Source organism: Podarcis tiliguerta (genome assembly GCF_965153285.1).
Source record: "Podarcis tiliguerta genome assembly, chromosome: 3".
Classification (NCBI taxonomy): domain Eukaryota; kingdom Metazoa; phylum Chordata; class Lepidosauria; order Squamata; family Lacertidae; genus Podarcis; species Podarcis tiliguerta.
The window spans coordinates 51,877,089-51,896,048 of NC_139536.1; positions in this window are offsets into that span (position 1 = coordinate 51,877,089).

Below are 18,960 nucleotides of genomic sequence, written 5' to 3' on the forward strand. Positions count from 1 at the left end.
AAATGTGATATAACTGGAAGAACTCCATTTGCAACATCTAACTCGGATTGACTGAATTTTTGAATCCCAATGGATTCTCCATAAAGCCATTTCACTTGCAAAAGCTTGAGTGTGAAAAGTAAATCACCTTATTTCTAATGTTATTGTGCAGTCTGGTCCTATGCATATTTACTCACAGGTAACTTAATGGGATTGCAGCTTTACGAGGGCTTTGCAGTGGAGGGAGTTGACAGGTGCTGTGATGATACCCGGCATATAAATTCAGGCCTCATTTTATGTCATTGCATGTGATTCCAAGAGAAGTATGGCTTTAATAGGGAAGGGGGTTCTGTTGACTGGAGATCAAATGTGAGGTTTACATGTTGTGCAGTTATGCCTATAAAGCCGCAATTCTGGGTGAATACAGAAAAGTAGCCCTTTACCCAAGTAGTTAATCAGGGTGTTCATGTAACTGAGTGGCAATCTGGTTGTCTTCTTGTTTAGTCGTTTAGTCGTGTCCGACTCTTCGTGACCCCATGGACCAGAGCACGCCAGGCACTCCTGTCTTCTACTGCCACCCGCAGTTTGGTCAGATTCATGTTTGTAGCTTCGAGAACACTGTCCAGCCATCTTGCCCTCCGTCGTCCCCTTCTCCTTGTGCCCTCAATCTTTCCCAACATCAGGGTCTTTTCTAGGGAGTCTTCTCTTCTCATGAGGTGGCCAAAGTACTGGAGCCTCAGCTTCAGGATCTGTCCTTCCAGTGACGACTCAGGGCTGATTTCCTTAAGAATGGATGCGTTTGATCTTCTTGCAGTCCATGGGACTCTCAAGGGTCTCCTCCAGCACCATAATTCAAAAGCATCAGTTCTTCAGCGATCAGCCTTCTTTATGGTCCAGCTCTCACTTCCATACATCACTACTGCGAAATCCGTAGCTTTAACTATACAGACCTTTGTTGGCAAGGTGATGTCTCTGCTGCCACCATCTGCTAGGAGGCAGAGGTGGCAAATGGAACATCCCACCCTATGCTGAATATTCCCTGGAAGAGAGTCCCCACCTCCAGAACATAGCTATTATTAAATGTCAAACTGTAACTCTCTAACTTTACCAGCAGGTGCTGCTGCAGTACCATACTTAGAAAATGGGTTTGGCTTACAGAATCTCTTTAATAAGATTGTAGCCCAACACTGTTTTCTTTTAGCTTTCTTTTTGGACCGTTTGACACACCATCACCCGCTTTATTAGGGGAAGTTTAGTAAATAGGTTCTACAAGCTGTTTGCCGTATGCATGAGGGCACATGATGCAGCTGATGCCAAGGAAGTCTGGGTCTGGACACTGCCTGGATGGGACACTGTCTTGCGAAGCCCATGCCTTGAGTTCCATGACGGAAGAATGGTGTGGAATAAATGCACGGAATAAAGGAATTTGACAATATAACAAGGAACAGTGGAAACTTGCATCTTTCTGAATATTCTGAAGTTATATGGAGAGAGAGAAATGTTATATGGCCTTTATTCAGATTTAAATTTGGTAGGCAATATTTACATTAGTTCATTCTCAGTTCATTTTGAGAAATATTTCTTACTTAATTTCAAAGCCATAAGGGCTACTTCCTTGAGTTTGTTTTGGTTGATACCTTGGCTCAGGGCAAGGAAGCTTCTCACACAATATGAAATCACATAGCGCAAGTTGTAGGGGAAATTGGGCAGTTTGAAACTACCATGCTATCTCAATTGCTGCTGCTGCTGCTACGCAGGAGAAGTGTGTGCTGTATGTGTGACACAATATGCTGTGCTTGGCAATTGGGCAGTACTATCTGAAAGAGATGCTCCTTTCTTGCAATACTGATGTGCTAGAGGGGCAGCCCCATGCTCCATGCTCCAGTTCCATGAGGTGGGCTCTCAAAAGTCCCAAGTTGGCTACTCCTGCTCCAAGAAAACCTTTGCAAAGCACATGATGCTGATGGCTCCTGCTGGCATTGGTGGTGATACTGGAAACTGGAACCATTTTCTGGAACTGTTGTGATACAGAATCAGTTCAGCAGAGCAAAAGGCTGCGCAAGAACAGAGGCATGAAGCAGAAATCCACATCCCCTGTGTCTGCTCGTTCCTTTGGTTTGAACCAACAACAGAATCCCCTTTCCTTACCTCTTGCAACCAATTTAATTGCTTCTTTTCTCCGAATAAAATTATTGTTTGAAATAGGGGTTTATTATGGCCACCCCTTTTACCAATAAGGTTTTATTCAGTGAAACAGTGAAAGATACTTCAGATTTGTCCAGATTGTAAACAAATTATTTTGAGGGACTCCAGTTTGTAAAAGGAAGCCGACAAATACATAATCTTTGAATCAAGTTTTTCTTTTTTAATCTCCTCTCCACCCCACACTTGTGCTTAACAACTTAACATTTGAGACAATGTGTTTTTTATTATCTTGGCAGTCACAGATACTGATTTGAAAACTGCTTTGCCTCAGGAAATAATGTGCCTAGCAAAATTTGTGTGCACAGATGACATGACCAAATGCATGGACTCTTGCCAGTAGAGGGAGATCGTTATCCACTTCATCTTCTAGTGCAGTTCAAGTTATTAGGAATTTTGCTGCACTGTGAAGCCCACGTAACTCACTGAATAACTAAGACCATTTTGCTTCATGCTCACACTTTGTGGAATGCTGTAAAGGACATCATGGTAGACTTTCTCCAAATGCTTTTACAATCTGTGGTGGATAGGTAGGGGAAATGAATAGAAGATAAAAAACAACAACACACTTTATAATGGTGCAGTGAGTATTGGGAAGGGGCTATAGCTCAATAGCAGAGCATATATTTTGTATCCAAAAAGTCCAGGCAAAGTGTGATGTTGGAAGCTGGAAGGAATTTATCAGATTGTGCATATAGAGTCATAGAACTGTAGAGTTGGAAAGGACCACAATGGTCATCTGGTCCAAATCCTCTTCCATGCAGGAATCTTTTGCCCAACATGGAGCTCAAACCCACAACCCTGAGATTAAGAGTCTCGTGCTCTAATGACTAAACAAGGAAAACAATCAAGAGACCTTTTTTCAGGGAAACTTCTGTACCTCAGTGGTCATTGTCACTTTTAAAATAAATCAAAATTGGAGTGCATTCCACCTTGTGAGAACAGTATGCACGGCCTTTAAAATTCTATAAGAATAAAAGCAAAACATCCAGCACAAATTATCATGTTAGACATAAGGGCTCTAGTGTTGCCTTTTCCCTGATCTGCTAGTTTTCTGTGTGCATCAGAAAGCTCACCATTCCCTTCACACACAATTGTGATAGAGCTATATGGTCCACATGTTGTTGTTTTGTAATGAACATGTAAATGGATCCAAATATTTTTGAACATGTACTTGGGTTCAGAATATATACTAACTTCTTCCAACTGGTGCTTCTGTCTTACTTGTTTATTTTAATCGATGCTAAATGCCCACACTGTCATGCGCTGCTTCTATACCCTGCCAAATTTGCAGAGTTACGCAAAATCTGAACAAAAAAGGAGAAACAAGGAACTGCAAAAGCATCTCTGGGTTAAAGCGTTTGAAAAATGGACATGCACATGCAAAACCCAAAGAAAACAGATATTGTGCACATCTGCACAAGCAGCTATCAGATAAAAAAAAATGGGCACAAAGATTTGCCGAGCCCAGTATTGCCTATTTCTCTGAATGACACTGGCACTTGCGTCTGTGGCAGAGACCTTTCATACCTGCTACCAAATCATTTTAACCAGAGATACCAGGGAGCTGAACCTGGAGTGTTCCTGTATCTTTATGTGCTCTACCACTGAGCTACGGCCTGTGCTTAAATATTAAATATTACAAGTAGTGAAAGAAAGAAGCACGACATGGTAGGGTTGGTGGGGCTTAGTGCAAAAACATTTGACTATTGAAATATACATTTGGCCTCTGCTTAAACATATGGGGACACACAGACAAAAGCAGCAAAGAAGAGGCTGCAAAGGGCAGGACCGGTGAAACGATAAAATGTAAGAACCTAGTAAGAGCCCCACTGGATCAGGCCAAAGGTCCATCTAGTCTAGCATCCTGTAATCACAACGGAAATGGGGGAGAACATCTCAAAACATTTCTGGTGAGAATTATTGTGTGTGTGTGTGTGTGTGTGTGTGTGTAAACATAATAAAAACCATAGCTCAGTTGGCAGAGCATGCAACTCTCAATCTCAAGGTCTTGAGTTCAAGCCCCACATGGTCCCTTCCAACTATTCTATGATTCACTAATAGATTTTATTCCTTTGATTTTTTTTAAATATCCAGACTATCAAGAGAATGCATAAATACAGATTTTTAAATGACTAATTGATGACTGGGAACTGGGGGTGCGGGGAGGACCAATGAAATGAGGCTACAATCTGTCTGTCTTGCTGAGAATAGCTTACATCCTTAATGAATGAATGAAATAGGAATTGGGGTTGCTTCGGGTTATGGTTTAACTTCCACAAAAGTGCAATGAAGCCGCAGCAAGGTACAAGTGTCCATCTGCCTCTAAACTCACTGAGGATTTAATTGCATCCTCTTCAGCTGCCTTACGTAGCAAGAGGTTATGTTTGTAGATGCATACAGGGTAGAAAGGCTTGTGTTATACAGGACAGAATGGAGTGTGTATCTTGGAAGGAGAAAAACCCTTCATTTCTTGCAAAACAAAACACATCTGCTCGGCACAATCCAGCTTTACATCTGGCAAAATAACTTTAATGAGTGCTGCACTCTTCACCTGGAGCTGTCATGTTGCCCATTTTCAAGCAACTGGACCTCTTTAGCCTGCCTAGGAGGCCTGCTCAAAATTCACCCTTATTTCCTGTACCAAACTCAAGGAAGAGGAGGAGTTGCCCACACCAACTTGTTATGTCCTATTTTCAGGCTTCCCAACCAAAGATTTGGGTTGGCCACTGTGAAAACAGGATTGGTCTGATCAAGCAGGGAACTTCTCACATCCTCCTTAGTATCAGCAATGCTTAGGAGCAGTTATACCTCTTACCATCAGGGGAGACTACTTGGACCCCAGATCATGGGTGCCCAGCGGCAGCGATGTAATGACATCATGGCCTCTGGAAGGAACCAGAAGTGGCGTTGGAGGCTCTGTGAGGCCTAGGACACCACTTCCAAGGGTTTCCAAGGCCTCAGATGGGACCCGGAAGTCATGTCCAAGGCCCCACGGAGTGGGTGCTGAGCACCCACAATAATTTTTTTGTGGGTGCCTGGGCCCCCCAGGGCCCCCTGGAGTTGGAGCCAGTGGACAGATAAGGCAAAGTTGTTCCTTCTTTTTTGGACTAGCATAATTTAAAGGATTTTCTTTTTTCCTACGTTCTCCTAAACTTTTATGAGGATTAGTTGAACGGAGCTGCTAAATTTTGGTCTGCAAATGGAAGGGTTTAAAAAAATAAAAATAAAATAAAATCCCTGGCTGTGCTCAGTTTTATCTCATGCAGTATGTTTGGAGAGTTGACATTGTGAGAAACCAGAGATAATCTCACTTCCAGGAATGGCAATGACCCCAGGCAATTTGTGTAATCCACAAAACAACTCATGTCAAACTAACTTCGTTTCTTCTTTCTCTGGGATAAAAACACACACAGAGACACAAACATAAAAGGATGAAATGCAGTGGTGATCAGTTTTAGGTTATAAATCTATTAAAGCCATGAAGGTAAGACAAATTAAGGAAAGGTGACACTGAACACAGAAGTCTTCTAGGATGGACCAACAGTTTATTATTATTTTTAGAAGAGAAATAATGTAAATAAGGGCCTGCTAAGCAGTATTTGATACAAAATGTGCATTTCCCCCTATATCTTTCTTGTAAATATTTTTCTGCCTGCCCCCAGTGGGACACTGTTGTGAGTGCCACATCTCTAAAGAGGGCCCTCCATTTATAGATTGAGGTGGCTTTCCAACAACAATATCATGGTGTATTTGAAATATTTATTCAAGACCAAAGCATATGTTTTGAAGTTTCAGTGCAAATCTGAGGGATTTAGGGATATATATGGAAGTTTCTGCAAATTAGTTCTGGCCTAGATTAGGTTGACTGGGCAACTTTTTAGGAATTTATGGAAGTGGGCACTTTTCAAAAAAAACTTGGGGTCTCTAGAGGAAAAAACCCCACGTGTTTACTACACAGGGCTATCCCCCTGCCCCTGCCTCTTGTCCCGACCAGTGGCTTATTTTGTCTTTGTAAGGTAAAGGCATAGTAACAGTCTGAAAATACTCCAACTTTCTAGCAACCTCCACGAGCCAACTTGGAGTGGAGCTCTTACTAGCGTGGCAGACTGGAAAGACAGCAAGCAATGCCAAATACATTCAACACACACCACTTCTAGCTGCAGTCTACCTATAAACGCTCAAGCCTGTTTTAATTCCTGGAGTTGGCCAAAATGTGTCATTTTGGACCAGGCAACTGATCACATCCTTGACAAAGTAGGCAATGGAAGAACTGCAATTTTTTCTTTGCTTGTTAAATCCAGAGAAGCTAGCCTTATAAAAAAACAAAGCCGCATATAAATGGTTATGTCTCAATTTTGAACCGCTGATGCTTTAGGAACATTCTAGGTGCCCTTCTCCAGCTTGGTACCTTTCAAGAGAAGTGCATCTGGCTTCACTTTGAAAGATGTAGGTGGGACCCCTGGGCCTGAACCTGATTTTCTTGAGAAGGCAGTCTGAGGAAGTGAGGCAAATAGAGGTGAGAATAAATGAAGTTCTGGGCCTTATTAACTGGGTCTGGGTGGCCATCCACCTGCGCATTTTTAAATAACATATACAGTGGTACCTCGAGTTACAAACGCCTCAGGTTACAAACACTTCAGGTTACAAACTCCGCTAACCTGGAAGAGTTACCTCGTTGAGAACTTTGCCTCAGGATGAGAATGGAAATCGTGTGCTGGTGGTGCAGCGGCAGCAAGAGGCCCCGTTAGCGAAAGCCCGCCTCTAGTTAAGAACATTCAGGTTAAGAACAGACCTCCGGAACGAATTAAGTTCATAACTAGAGGTACCACTGTATATGCAATTGCTTATCTTCTAATAAAAGTATGTAACGTGACCATAAGATCAGTGTACCTACCCAACGGCTGGGAAGTGGCCAATAATAACCATTTCAAAAATGGGATCCAGAGAGTATTTGGAGAATCATAGGCCATTTAGTTTAACATCTGGGAAAACTGATGGAAAACATTATTAACAATAAAGTTATCATATCAAAGATCAAGTCTTGCTGATGCAGAACTTTTGACAGAGTACCGCATCCAAGAGCCTTGACTAAGCTGAGTCGTCAAGGAATAAGAATTATGAATCAGCAACAGGTTAAGGAACAGGAAGGAGAGAGAAGGAATAAGTAAGTGGGGACCTGACAGAGGAGAATAAGATTGTGTATGGTGTGCAGAAAGTGGATAGGAATAATTTCCCCTCTCTCATAATACTGGAACTTTGAGACACCCAGTGATAGGACAGACAAAACGAAGTGCTTCTTCACATAGCACAAAGTTAAACTACAGAATTAGAAGCTACCAGCATGAGTTTGACCAAACTGTGGGTGGCAGTGGAAGACAGAAGTGCCTTGCGTGCTCTGTTCCATGGGGTCACGAAGAGTCAGACACGACTAAATGACTAAACAACAACAACAACAACAACAACAACAACAACAAAGATGTAAGAATGGCCACCAGCTTGGATGGCTTTCAAAGAGGATTAGACAAAAATTCATGGAGAAGTTATTGATAACTGCTGACCATGATGACTATGTCCTACCTGCCAGAGGCACTGTGCATCTGAATACCACTCGCTGTTGAACTCAGGTGCTGCTTGCCGCCTTCCCACAGGCGTCTGGTTGGCCACTGTGAGATCAGGATGCTGGGCTAGATAGACCATTGGCAGGCTCTTCTTAAGTTATCTTTGGCCTGTTTTTTGCCTCTTTAGATTTTTCTTCTTCTGTAAACATACAGATGCCTCACTCCAGTTTGCGGGTGACCCTGTTTAGCTTCTAAACTCATAACTTGAGTTCAGTATTAGAAAGAATTACAGTTAATCCTGTTCACTCAGTCACCACAGAATTCTGCTATTCTATCTGTTTGGCATAGTGGCTAAATTCTGTGTTCACGTTAATTTCTTAGCAGCAACCTCTTTTGATTCTAACACTGTGACTTGGCATAATTTTGCTTTTGAAAATTATCTCTAAAGACCTTTAACCTCCCCATTCTTCTGTTTAATGAGTAAGTATTTAAGCTTACCCTTTAACGTGAGTCAAGAGGGCTAGGAACATTAGCAAACTTTTTAAAAGAAAAACTATAGAAGGTGTGGTACAAAGCATGGGGAGGACATCTAGATTCATGCAGTGAACACTACAGGGATTGTCCTCCATTCGGAGATTAATGTGGGCCAAGATGAGCTCTTCCTGGCTTTTCTAATCCATTCTCTTTTAAGGGGAAACATCTGCTATAAGTATTTCTTTTTCCTTGAGAGGTTCTAGTTCTCTGTAATAAATATGCTTTCCATACGATTTTGATTTAAACACAGAGAATGGGAGCCTCGTGGCCAAAAGACTTTCTCATATGTGTGTTTATGTATGTTTTTAAAAACTGTCATGCGAGGTCAAACAAAAAACAATGCAGCCCTTGAATTGTGTGAGAGGCTGAATTGTAATCATGGAAAACAAGACGGACCGATGGAAACAACTGAAAACACATTTTGTCACTGCTGGTCTAGGTGCATAGCCATGTGCTTTGCGAGTTTTGTTTATGCTTTATGAAAAAAACAATCCCTAAGGCATTAAAGAAAAGCTCAAATCTTTTACAGTCAGAATTTGTGGCACAACAGAGTCCTTACTTTGTCAAGACCTAGCGTAGGGCAATTGCCTCTTCAGAAATTAAGGTAGCTTTAGCAAACCACTGTCTCTCAGCTTTCCCCTCACCCTGTTAGCACCATGGAGGTAAATATACATATCTATTTGGGACCTGAACCAAGGATTTGAAGAAGAACTGATCCAACCAGAATCTGGGCCCTGAACTGATTCAGGGGGCTTCCACAGTGTTTAAGGTTTAGTATCCTAATTAAACATGTGGCCATGTGCAGAGTGCCTTTTCAGTTGAACTCACATCCATCTTCTCTGACATTTCCCTTTGTTCTGCTTGTTCCCTTTGCCCCCTCTCTCACTTCAGCCCAACCACAAGCCTAACAACAAGCTATATATCCTGCCAAGAAAGGTACTATGTGTTGAGAGAGAATCTCCCACTGCCCTGACCACAAGCCATACATGGAAATATGCTACATATCCACCTGTTTAATTAGGGTACTAAACCCTAAACACTGAGAAGAAGCCAGGATGGAAGGAGTCTGCGAGGCTCTGACTGGCTCAAGGTGAGTTTCATGTCCGAGTGGAGATTTGAACCCTGTTCTTCCAGGGTTGTTGTGGGGATTAAATGAGGAGCAGGTGGGAAACCATGTATGCTCAAGCTCCTTAGAGAACAAGGTGGGCTAGAAATGCAATAAACCAACCAATCAACACATAAATTTGCTTTCACCTACGCTGCAGCTCACATCAGCCCCTGCCAGCGGAATCACACTGGCTGAGGCTGATGGGAACTGCAGTTCAACAACATCTGGATAGCATTACATTGGTTATTCCTGAGGCGTTGTGTAGCCAGAGAAAAGTCTGCATTGAGGAGGTGCATACTGAGGGGAGAAAGGGCCACAGGTGGCACCACAGTCTGGCCACAGGTGGCACCACCTGCCCCTGAGGAACAAAAGCCCTACATCCAACAAGGGAATTCAGGAAACGAAATAAGCTGAGAATATAGAGGAAGGCGAAGCGTCCCTGTCCAACAGACCGAGTGGGGTCAGCTCTTCTGCCGTATGAACCACGTTGCTGTAACCATAAATTTGAAATAAAATACAGCCTGAACCTGTGCCTGGCCTCTGCTTCTAAATCTAGTGCCAATGAGTACAGATAAAAGCAACTGCCCTGCCACAGTGCCTTGTGATCAACACTTGTACATTGGAGTGGGGTGTGTGTGTGGAGTTAGCAATTTTCAGAACATTTTCCACAAGTAGATATATAGCTAGAAACAGATGCTTTGTGTTGTGGAACGGTCAGAGTCAATTTAAAAAAGAAAAAGATTGGGAGAAGCCCTTCAGAGCATTCCTTTTCATTTTCTTTGTTTACATCCATTTGTCCAGTAGCTTTTTTTTTTTTTTGCCTCACATCAGCCCCTCTGTTCAAAAAAAGAGAGCGATTCACTGGCCAATGAGGACATGGAAACATCCACTGAAGGCTAAATCTCTTTGTTTATTTGACACTGAAGGTTAAACCTCTTTCCCACATTGTTTAGTCTCAGGCTGCCACTTAATGGCATCATGAAACAATGGAAGGTATTTTGAAATATCCTTGTCACTTTCCCCTTTAGCATCTCCAAATGACTTGCCTGGAGCAGTGAAATGCTTGACTCACTCTCCAGTCTGAAGGGTATTCCGTTTCTCTCTCTTCTCAAACTTTCCAGAGGAAATGCAAGACAAAAGCTGTTTTCATATTCCTTTACCCTGGAGGTGCCTGTCCTGTCCTCTAGCTTCCATCATCCCCAGCCAGCATGGCCAGCGGTCAGGGAAAATGGGAACTGTACTCAGGGGAGACTGGACCATGAGGGTGAACACCCACCAACCTCAGTCAGCTCCCACCTGCCTACCTTCTTACTTACTGAAATATACTCAGAGTCGCAAAGTGATTTCATGCTCTTTATTCAGCTCATAGTGGTGAGGAGGAATGAATGAAAGTCCCCTCAAATTATCTGCTTTATATACATTATTTACACAATGGGCTGCACATGATTGGCTAATTCCGGAATTCTACTGTAAGCCAATCAGGTTGTGGATTCACTTCTATCTGGAGCATGATTGGGTGGTTCCTGCCAACCAATCATACTGCTGCATTGTTCTAGGACCAATCAGACTGCTGCATTCTGAATCCTATTGTTCTAGGACCAATCAGACCGCTGCCTTTTGGATCCTATTGTTCTAGGACCAATCAGACTGCTGCAGTTTGGATCCTATTCAACTCAGTACATAACACTTACACTTGCATATTGACTTATACAATCATAGAACAGTAGAGTTTGAAGGAACTGCAAGGGTCATCTGGTCCAGCCCCCTGCAATGCAGGAATCTCAGCTAAAGCATCCAAGGCCATCCAAGGCCATCCAACCTCTGCTTAAAAACCTCCAAGGAAGGTCCAGGAAGTGGCACTGGCTGTCAGCTTAGTCTCAGTGTTGCTCTCGTAGAACCAGTCCTAATGCTCACCAGCCATTGCTGCCGGCAGTCCTCCAACCCCAGGAGGGTCACAGCTTCCCTACCCCTAATTTATGCCATACTTTCAGTCCACAGAGTACTCTCTTACACCCTCACAGCCACTTAGGAGTGACAGTGATCTCTGGCATTGCTGTGGTGTTCCAGTGAGCCCCCTCATGCTTTCAGTGAGCATGCCATGGGGTTGTGGGCACATGCCTGCTGGTCATGTCACTTGCGTGTTGACTTTGTGGCCACCATGCGCACGGCCAGAAGGCTAAATGGCAAGGGAGGGGTGCTGGCAGCAAATACGTTCTTTCTGCCCTTTCCAGTGCTTGCTGAGCAAATGGCTCTCCACACACTTCCTGCATGGGAAGCGGTGTGCACATGATGTTAGCCACAGTTCATATCTACTCCGTCGTTTCCAATGAAAATCTGTGTTTTAATGTGTTTCCCCCCAACAAACTTTGGTCCAAATTGAGAAAAAGAGTGACCTAACTGAGTTTTAAGCTAATAATAATAATAATAATAATAATTGTACCCCACCCATCTGACTGGTTGCCCCAGCCAGTCAGATGGGTACAGCTTCCCTATACAGGCTGCCTTCAGATGTCTTCTAAAAGATATATAATTACTCATCTCCCTGACATCTGATGGGACGGCATTCCACAGGGCGGGTGCCACTACCAAGAAGGCCCTCTGCCTGGTTCTCTGTAGCTTCACTTCTCACAGTGAGGGAACTGCCAGAAGGCCCTCAGTGCTGCATCTCGCTGTCTGGGCAGAACGATGAGGGTGGAGGCCCTCCTTCAGGTATACAGGGCTGAAGCCATGTTGTGTACATACCTATGTAGGGACTAGATTGAACACCCCTAAAGACATTATTGATGTAGCACTAAGGAGAGGGAGGAGGCAAGATCAAGAACAAAACCTTAGTGCTGGGATTGTTCAGTTGGCTAGAGCATGGTGCTGATAATGCCAAGGTTGCAGGTTCAAGTCCTACATGGGACAGCTGCATATTCCTGCATTGCAGGGAGTGGGACTAGGTGATCCTCAGGGTCCTATTTCTTTATTTTTCAGGTAAATACATAGATCAACCAGCATCAATCTGACAAACAGGAAGCTGCAAAGGGATACAGTACATAAAATGGTTAAGTATTAATCTTATATAACCGTTTTGTAATCACACCTGAATTGTGAAGTTCAAATTTCTTTCTTAGGTGCAGGTAAGGAGCCTTGATAGGGGACGCGGGTGGTGCTGTGGGTAAAAGCCTCAGCGCCTAGGGCTTGCCGATCGAAAGGTCGGCGGTTCGAATCCCCGAGGCGGGGTGCGCTCCCGTCGCTCGGTCCCAGCGCCTGCCAACCTAGCAGTTCGAAAGCACCCCTGGGTGCAAGTAGATAAATAGGGACCGCTTACTAGCGGGAAGGTAAACGGCGTTTCCGTGTGCGGCTCTGGCTCGCCAGAGCAACGATGTCACGCTGGCCACGTGACCCGGAAGTGTCTCCGGACAGCGCTGGCCCCCGGCCTCTTGAGTGAGATGGGCGCACAACCCTAGAGTCTGTCAAGACTGGCCCGTACGGGCAGGGGTACCTTTACCTTTACCTTTAAGGAGCCTTGACTATTAGTAACTGAGACATAAGATATAAAGTCCCATCATATGACATAAAAGTGTTCCAGAGATTCTTTACCTCTCCTCACACAAAGCTTGTAAGTTGTTGATTTTTGTTTTTCCCTCAGTTACTGGTTTGCAATTCTATAACAGTGTTCAGTGTGCTGAGCTGGGTTTCAGCTTGTCACCCTGCGCGTAACTTTCCCTCTTTTCCCTGAAATTTTAATTCCAGCACTTTTCTGTAGTTATGGCTGGTGATAAACTTTTTACATGGTCTCCAGCTTTAGCCAAGAGGAAAGATTTCAAGCTGTGGAAATAAACTGAACACACTAACCAGACAGTGAACACAGTGGGTGTCACTTTCCATTCATTCTCATAAGGATATCTGTCTTCATTCTAATATAATATTCTTACTGAATTTTGTGGGCTTTGCCTGGGAGTTTGACGGAATAACGAAATAACTGACAGTATGCCATATACGTTGCACTGTGCTATGCAGCATAATCCAATGTATGTTTATTCAAAAGTATGTCTGAGTGTAGCAGTACTTAATCCCTTGTGGATTTGTTTAGAGTTGTAGCCTCAGGCAAGAAGGGGAAAAAGCACATTGATACAAGGATTCAATTTGTTCCACTTTTTAAAGGAAACTGGTGTCCTACCATGTGGGTTGGAGCTCAGTATTCACTTTTTATATTTCTCTGAACTTTGAAATTCAGCTCTTGGCTCACAAAGATACCAAAATACACTAACAAATGCACATTTTAGATTAAAATATTGTACATACAGAAATGCATATTTCAGGATAAAATGCATATAAACATTATTCATCCCCCAGACCTGTGGTGCAATGGGTCAATGTGTCTGGCTGTTTACCAGAAGGTTGGTGGTTTGAGCCTACTGGGGATGGCTATGCAGTGGTGTAGCGTGGGGGGTGCAGGGGGGGCCGGCCGCACCGGGCGCAACATCGGGGGGGGGGCGCTCGCAGCTCTCTGCCCCCCTGCTAAAATCCACGGGTTAGGGGGCGCAAATTACTTGCCTTGCCCCGGGTGCTGACAACCCACGCTACGCCACTGTGGCTATGTGCTGGATTCCTGCATTGTAGAGGGATGGACTAGATGACACTCGGGTTCCCTCCCAAATTTCCCAATTCTATGATTCTAGGGTAAAATATATACAAAAATTGCAATTTTTGAAAAATATATAAAATTTCCTGGAGTTTTTTATTTTTTTAAAAATCAGACTGATTCAGAAATGGAACAGAATAGACTTATGACTGAGCACATTTGAAACTGATGTGGTCTGGCAAGAGAGTGATCCATCCATCCTTACTGATGCACCTTTGAAGTACAGTGGGACCTCGGGTTAAGTACTTAATTTGTTCCGGAGGTCCGTTTTTAACCTGAAACTGTTCTTAACCTGAAGCACCACTTTAGCTAATGGGGCCTCCCGCTGCCACTGCTGCACGATTTCTGTTCTCATCCTGAAGCAAAGTTCTTAACCCGAGGTACTATTTCTGGGTTAGCAGAGTCTGTAACCTGAAGCGTATGTAACCTGAGGTACCACAGTATTCTTTAACAGCCTCTAACTAAATAACTGCATAATAACTTTCCTTTTTTCACAGAGTAATGCAGTTGATTAAAGGCCAAACTGGACGCAGCCTAATTCATGTAGCTAGCAATTGTATAGAATGATTTAGTAAACAGGTAAAATGTGTGTTGTGTCAGTCTAGGTTGGGACCATGGCAGGAGCAAAAGATTAAATTCAATTTCCCACTCTAATGAGCCTTACCCAGATCTGCAGTGGGCTGGAGCCCTCCTGCTATTTATTTATTTTTTAATATTCACACAATTGTTAATGGCATGGAATATATTACATCTTGGTTAATCCTTAGGATGACAACTTTCTAGCCCTAAATTCCATTGTTTCCATTTTGTCTGTTCACAGTTCTTCCCAATGCAGTTACATTTCAGTAAGCTTCCTCATCCAGACTAAGTCTGTTCCAAATTGTCTCACATTAAGTGAGCACGCGGGGCACTACCTTTAAATAAGTGCCTTTAAATCATCTCTATCTGTTCATAAGAAAAGAACTAGACATGCCATATCTTGAAACAGTATGCATTGTCACTTTGATCTTTGTGTTTGAAAGCAGCTAGGTTGGATCTTCCAGTGCTAACTAAATCTGACTTGATGCTCTGCCAGATTTGGAGAAGTAGGAGCTCAGAAAGAGTGTTTTCACGTGTGAAGCTTAAGAGCGGCTCTTGCTTCAATCAGTTCAATAATGCAAATATAATGCCCCTTCTGCATTGCATATACATCTCCTCTGTGTTCTCTGCCACATGGTTAATATAAATAGCGTGAGAGAAGCTTGGAAATTTAAACTTCAGATGTGAAGGCACCCGACATGTGTTGCTCATGCATTAAAGGGGAGTGAGTAGCAAAGGTGTGGCTATTGCTTAAAATGTGATGTCCCTTATTTGGTTAATTAAAATATTCCTAGGCAAACTTTTTGAGTACTGCGTTTCCATAAAACATTCAAAGTCATTTCTATAATTACTCCAGAACTAAAAGCCAATTATAATAACAACCTCCCAGCGTAGAATATAAAACTTAGTTTCCCAATTCATCCATTTCATAGAGCTGTACACATACACACCATACATAATTTGCCTGAAACAAGTCTTCAAAGCCTTTCCAAAGGACTGGAGTGTGGCAATCTTCTTGAGGTTGACAGACAACAAATTCCAGAATCATGATGCCACCACTGAAAAGGTCTTCTTCCTTGTGCCTACCAAGTTCACTAGCCTACAGGCAAAATGAGCATAGTCTCCATTAAAGATCTTATGTGTGGGCAGATTGATATGGGTGCAAAAATACTTGGGCCCAAGCCCTTTAGGTTAAAGGTTAGGTGGAAAGGCTGAAACCAGCACTTTAAATTTTGCCCAGAAATGTGTAAGTAAACAGTGCAACTGGTATAATGAAGGTGTTATGCGGTCACCCTGGTGGTCAGAATTTAAACCAGCTGAAGTTCCTGAGGTGTCTTTCAAAAGAGCCCCACATAGAGCACATTACAGCAAAGTGTAGACATGGCTAGTGCACAGATAAGTGTGGCTAGGTCTCACTATTACTAAGCTCATAGTGCAGATTGGATGGGTGGGGACTGAGTTAATAGTCGTTTGCCTAAGACCATCTATTGGGTTTGTGGCTGAAGTGAAATTCAAACCAGGGACTCTCCAGTTTACACACTGAGTGACTATGTAGCACTAGCTCTATATACATTACAAAAGTACCTATTAGTCAACACCTCTTTACAATCTCCCTATCTCACATATACTCTTGTATCTGTCCTCAACCTGTTGTAATTTCTATAGGACTTACCATATTAAATTTGGTCATTTTCATTGTACGCAGGTTGTACATTGACAATAAAGGTATTATTATTATTATTATTATTATTATTATTGACAGTGCTGGGATTCATGTTTTCTTTTAAATATCATTTATGCCTCTTTTTTTTAAAAGTGCATGCAAACTCACAAACTGAGCCATGTACAAAACCACTTCCCTATGTTAATCCAGCATTTTCCTTTTAATGCGAACTCAGCTCTCCCTTACCACAAACAAGCCTTCTGGGCATATGAAGTATATTTCTTTGGCAGCAGCCTGGTTGTTTCCAGCCGTGCCTAACTCCAATTGCCCTTTGGGTGTGTTGCTCTGAGCTTCTCCCTCATATTTTAAGCCCGTGGTGTTTACAGCTTGTAAAAGGGATGTAGAGCTGGTCTGCTATTAAGTCGTCCAGGTTCCACCGCAGGTAATTGGTGGGGGTTTCTGAAAGCCAGAGTCAATAAAATGACTCCCCACCGTAAAAGTGAATGTCTCGTGAAATGTTTGATTTGCCTAGCACTGTCACTATCTATGAGGGGTTTTTTGCCAAAATCGCAAAAAAAAAAAAAAAAGCTGTTTTTGAGTTATTTTTATGGGAAATTGGCCAAAGCAGCACTGCCAACATGGGCTGCCATACATCCGGTTTTCCCCGGACATTTCACAAATTTCTGCCCGGACACTGCCGCCAACTGCAGTATTCCGGCTATGGCAACCCTACCAAACATGTTCATTCATGTCCTCTGTATACTATGAGATGATGGTGATTAAATATCCGAAATCACAGCCTTAAAACACTAATCTGGAAGATGATTTGAAAGTGTCACTGAAGCCATATATTCTGGGCAGAAACAGTATTGGGGAACCTTCTGCTGACTCTACCAACTTCCAGGTCATGTCTGAAAAATAGCACAATACATATATTCATTGAAGAGTACTACTCTAAGATCAGGCCAATGCCTTGGATTTTAGAACAGGCTCAGGCTATTTATGGTTCTTTAACTTGAAACCCCCCTTCATGGATCACTGCCTTGCCGTGGCGAAGGGGCTTGAAGAACTCAGAGAAGCTATGAACTATGCCGAGCAGGGCACCCAAGATGAACAGGTCATAGTGGAGAGTTTTGACCAAACGTGATCCACCTGGAGTAGGAATCGGCAAGCCACTCCAGTATCCCTGCCAAGAAAACTCCATGGACAAAGACAACAGGTATATAAAAGTTATGACGCTGGAAGATGAGCCCCTCAGGTCGGAAGGCGTCCAACATGCTACTGGGGAAGAGCGGAGGACAAGTACAAGTAGATCCAGAGCTGATGAAGCGGCTGGGCCAAAGCCGAAAGGACGCTCAGTTGCGGATATGCATGGAAGCGAAAGGAAAGTCCAATGCTGTAAAGAAAAATATTGCATAGGAACCTGGAATGTAAGAACCATGAACCTGGGTAAGTTGGATGTGGTCAAAAATGAGATGGCAAGAATAAACATTGACATCCTGGGCATCAGTGAACTAAAATGGACGGGAATGGGCGAATTCAGTTCGGATGACTATCATATCTACTACTGTGGGCAAGAAACCCGTAAAAGAAATGGAGTGGCCCTCATAGTCAACAAAAGAGTGGCAAAAGCTGTACTGGGATGCAATCTCAAAAATGATAGAATGATCTCGATACGAATCCAAGGCAGACCTTTTAACATCACAGTAATCCAAGTTTATGCACCAACTACTGGTGCTGAAGAAACTGAAATTGACCAATTCTATGAAGACTTACAACAGCTTATAGAAGTGACACCAAAGAAGGATGTTCTTCTCATTATAGGGGATTGGAATGCTAAAGTAGGGAATCAAGAGATAAAAGGAACAACTGGCAAATTTGGTCTTGGAATTCAAAATGAAGCAGGGCAAAGGCTAATAGAGTTCTGTCAAGAGAACAAGCTGGTCATCACAAACACTCTTTTCCAACAACACAAGAGACGACTCTACACATGGACATCACCAGATGGGCAGCATCGAAATCAGATTGATTATATTCTCTGCAGCCAAAGATGGAGAAGCTCTATACAGTCAGCAAAAACAAGACCTGGAGCTGACTGTGGCTCAGATCATCAGCTTCTTATAGCAAAATTCAAGCTTAAACTGAAGAAAGTAGGAAAAACCACTGGGCCGGTAAGATACAATCTAAACCAAATCCCCTATGAATACACAGTGGAAGTGAGGAACAGGTTTAAGGATTTAGAATTGCTGGACAGAGTGCCTGAAGAACTATGGATGGAGGCTCGAAACATTATACAGGAGGCAGCAACGAAAACCATCCCAATGAAAAGGAAATGCAAGAAAGCAAAGTGGTTGTCCAATGAGGCCTTACAAATAGCGGAGGAGAGAAGGCAAGCAAAATGCGAGGGAGATAGAGAAAGATACAGGAAATTGAATGCAGAATTCCAAAAAATAGCAAGGAGAGACAAGAAGGCCTTCTTAAATGAGCAATGCAAAGAAATAGAGGAAAACAACAGAATGGGAAGAACCAGAGATCTGTTCAAGAAAATTGGAGATATGAAAGGAACATTTCGTTCAAAGATTACCATAATAAAGGACAAAAGTGGTAAGGACCTAACAGAAGCAGAAGACATCAAGAAGAGGTGGCAAGAATACACAGAGGAATTATACCAGAAAGATATGGATGTCTCGTACACCCCAGGTAG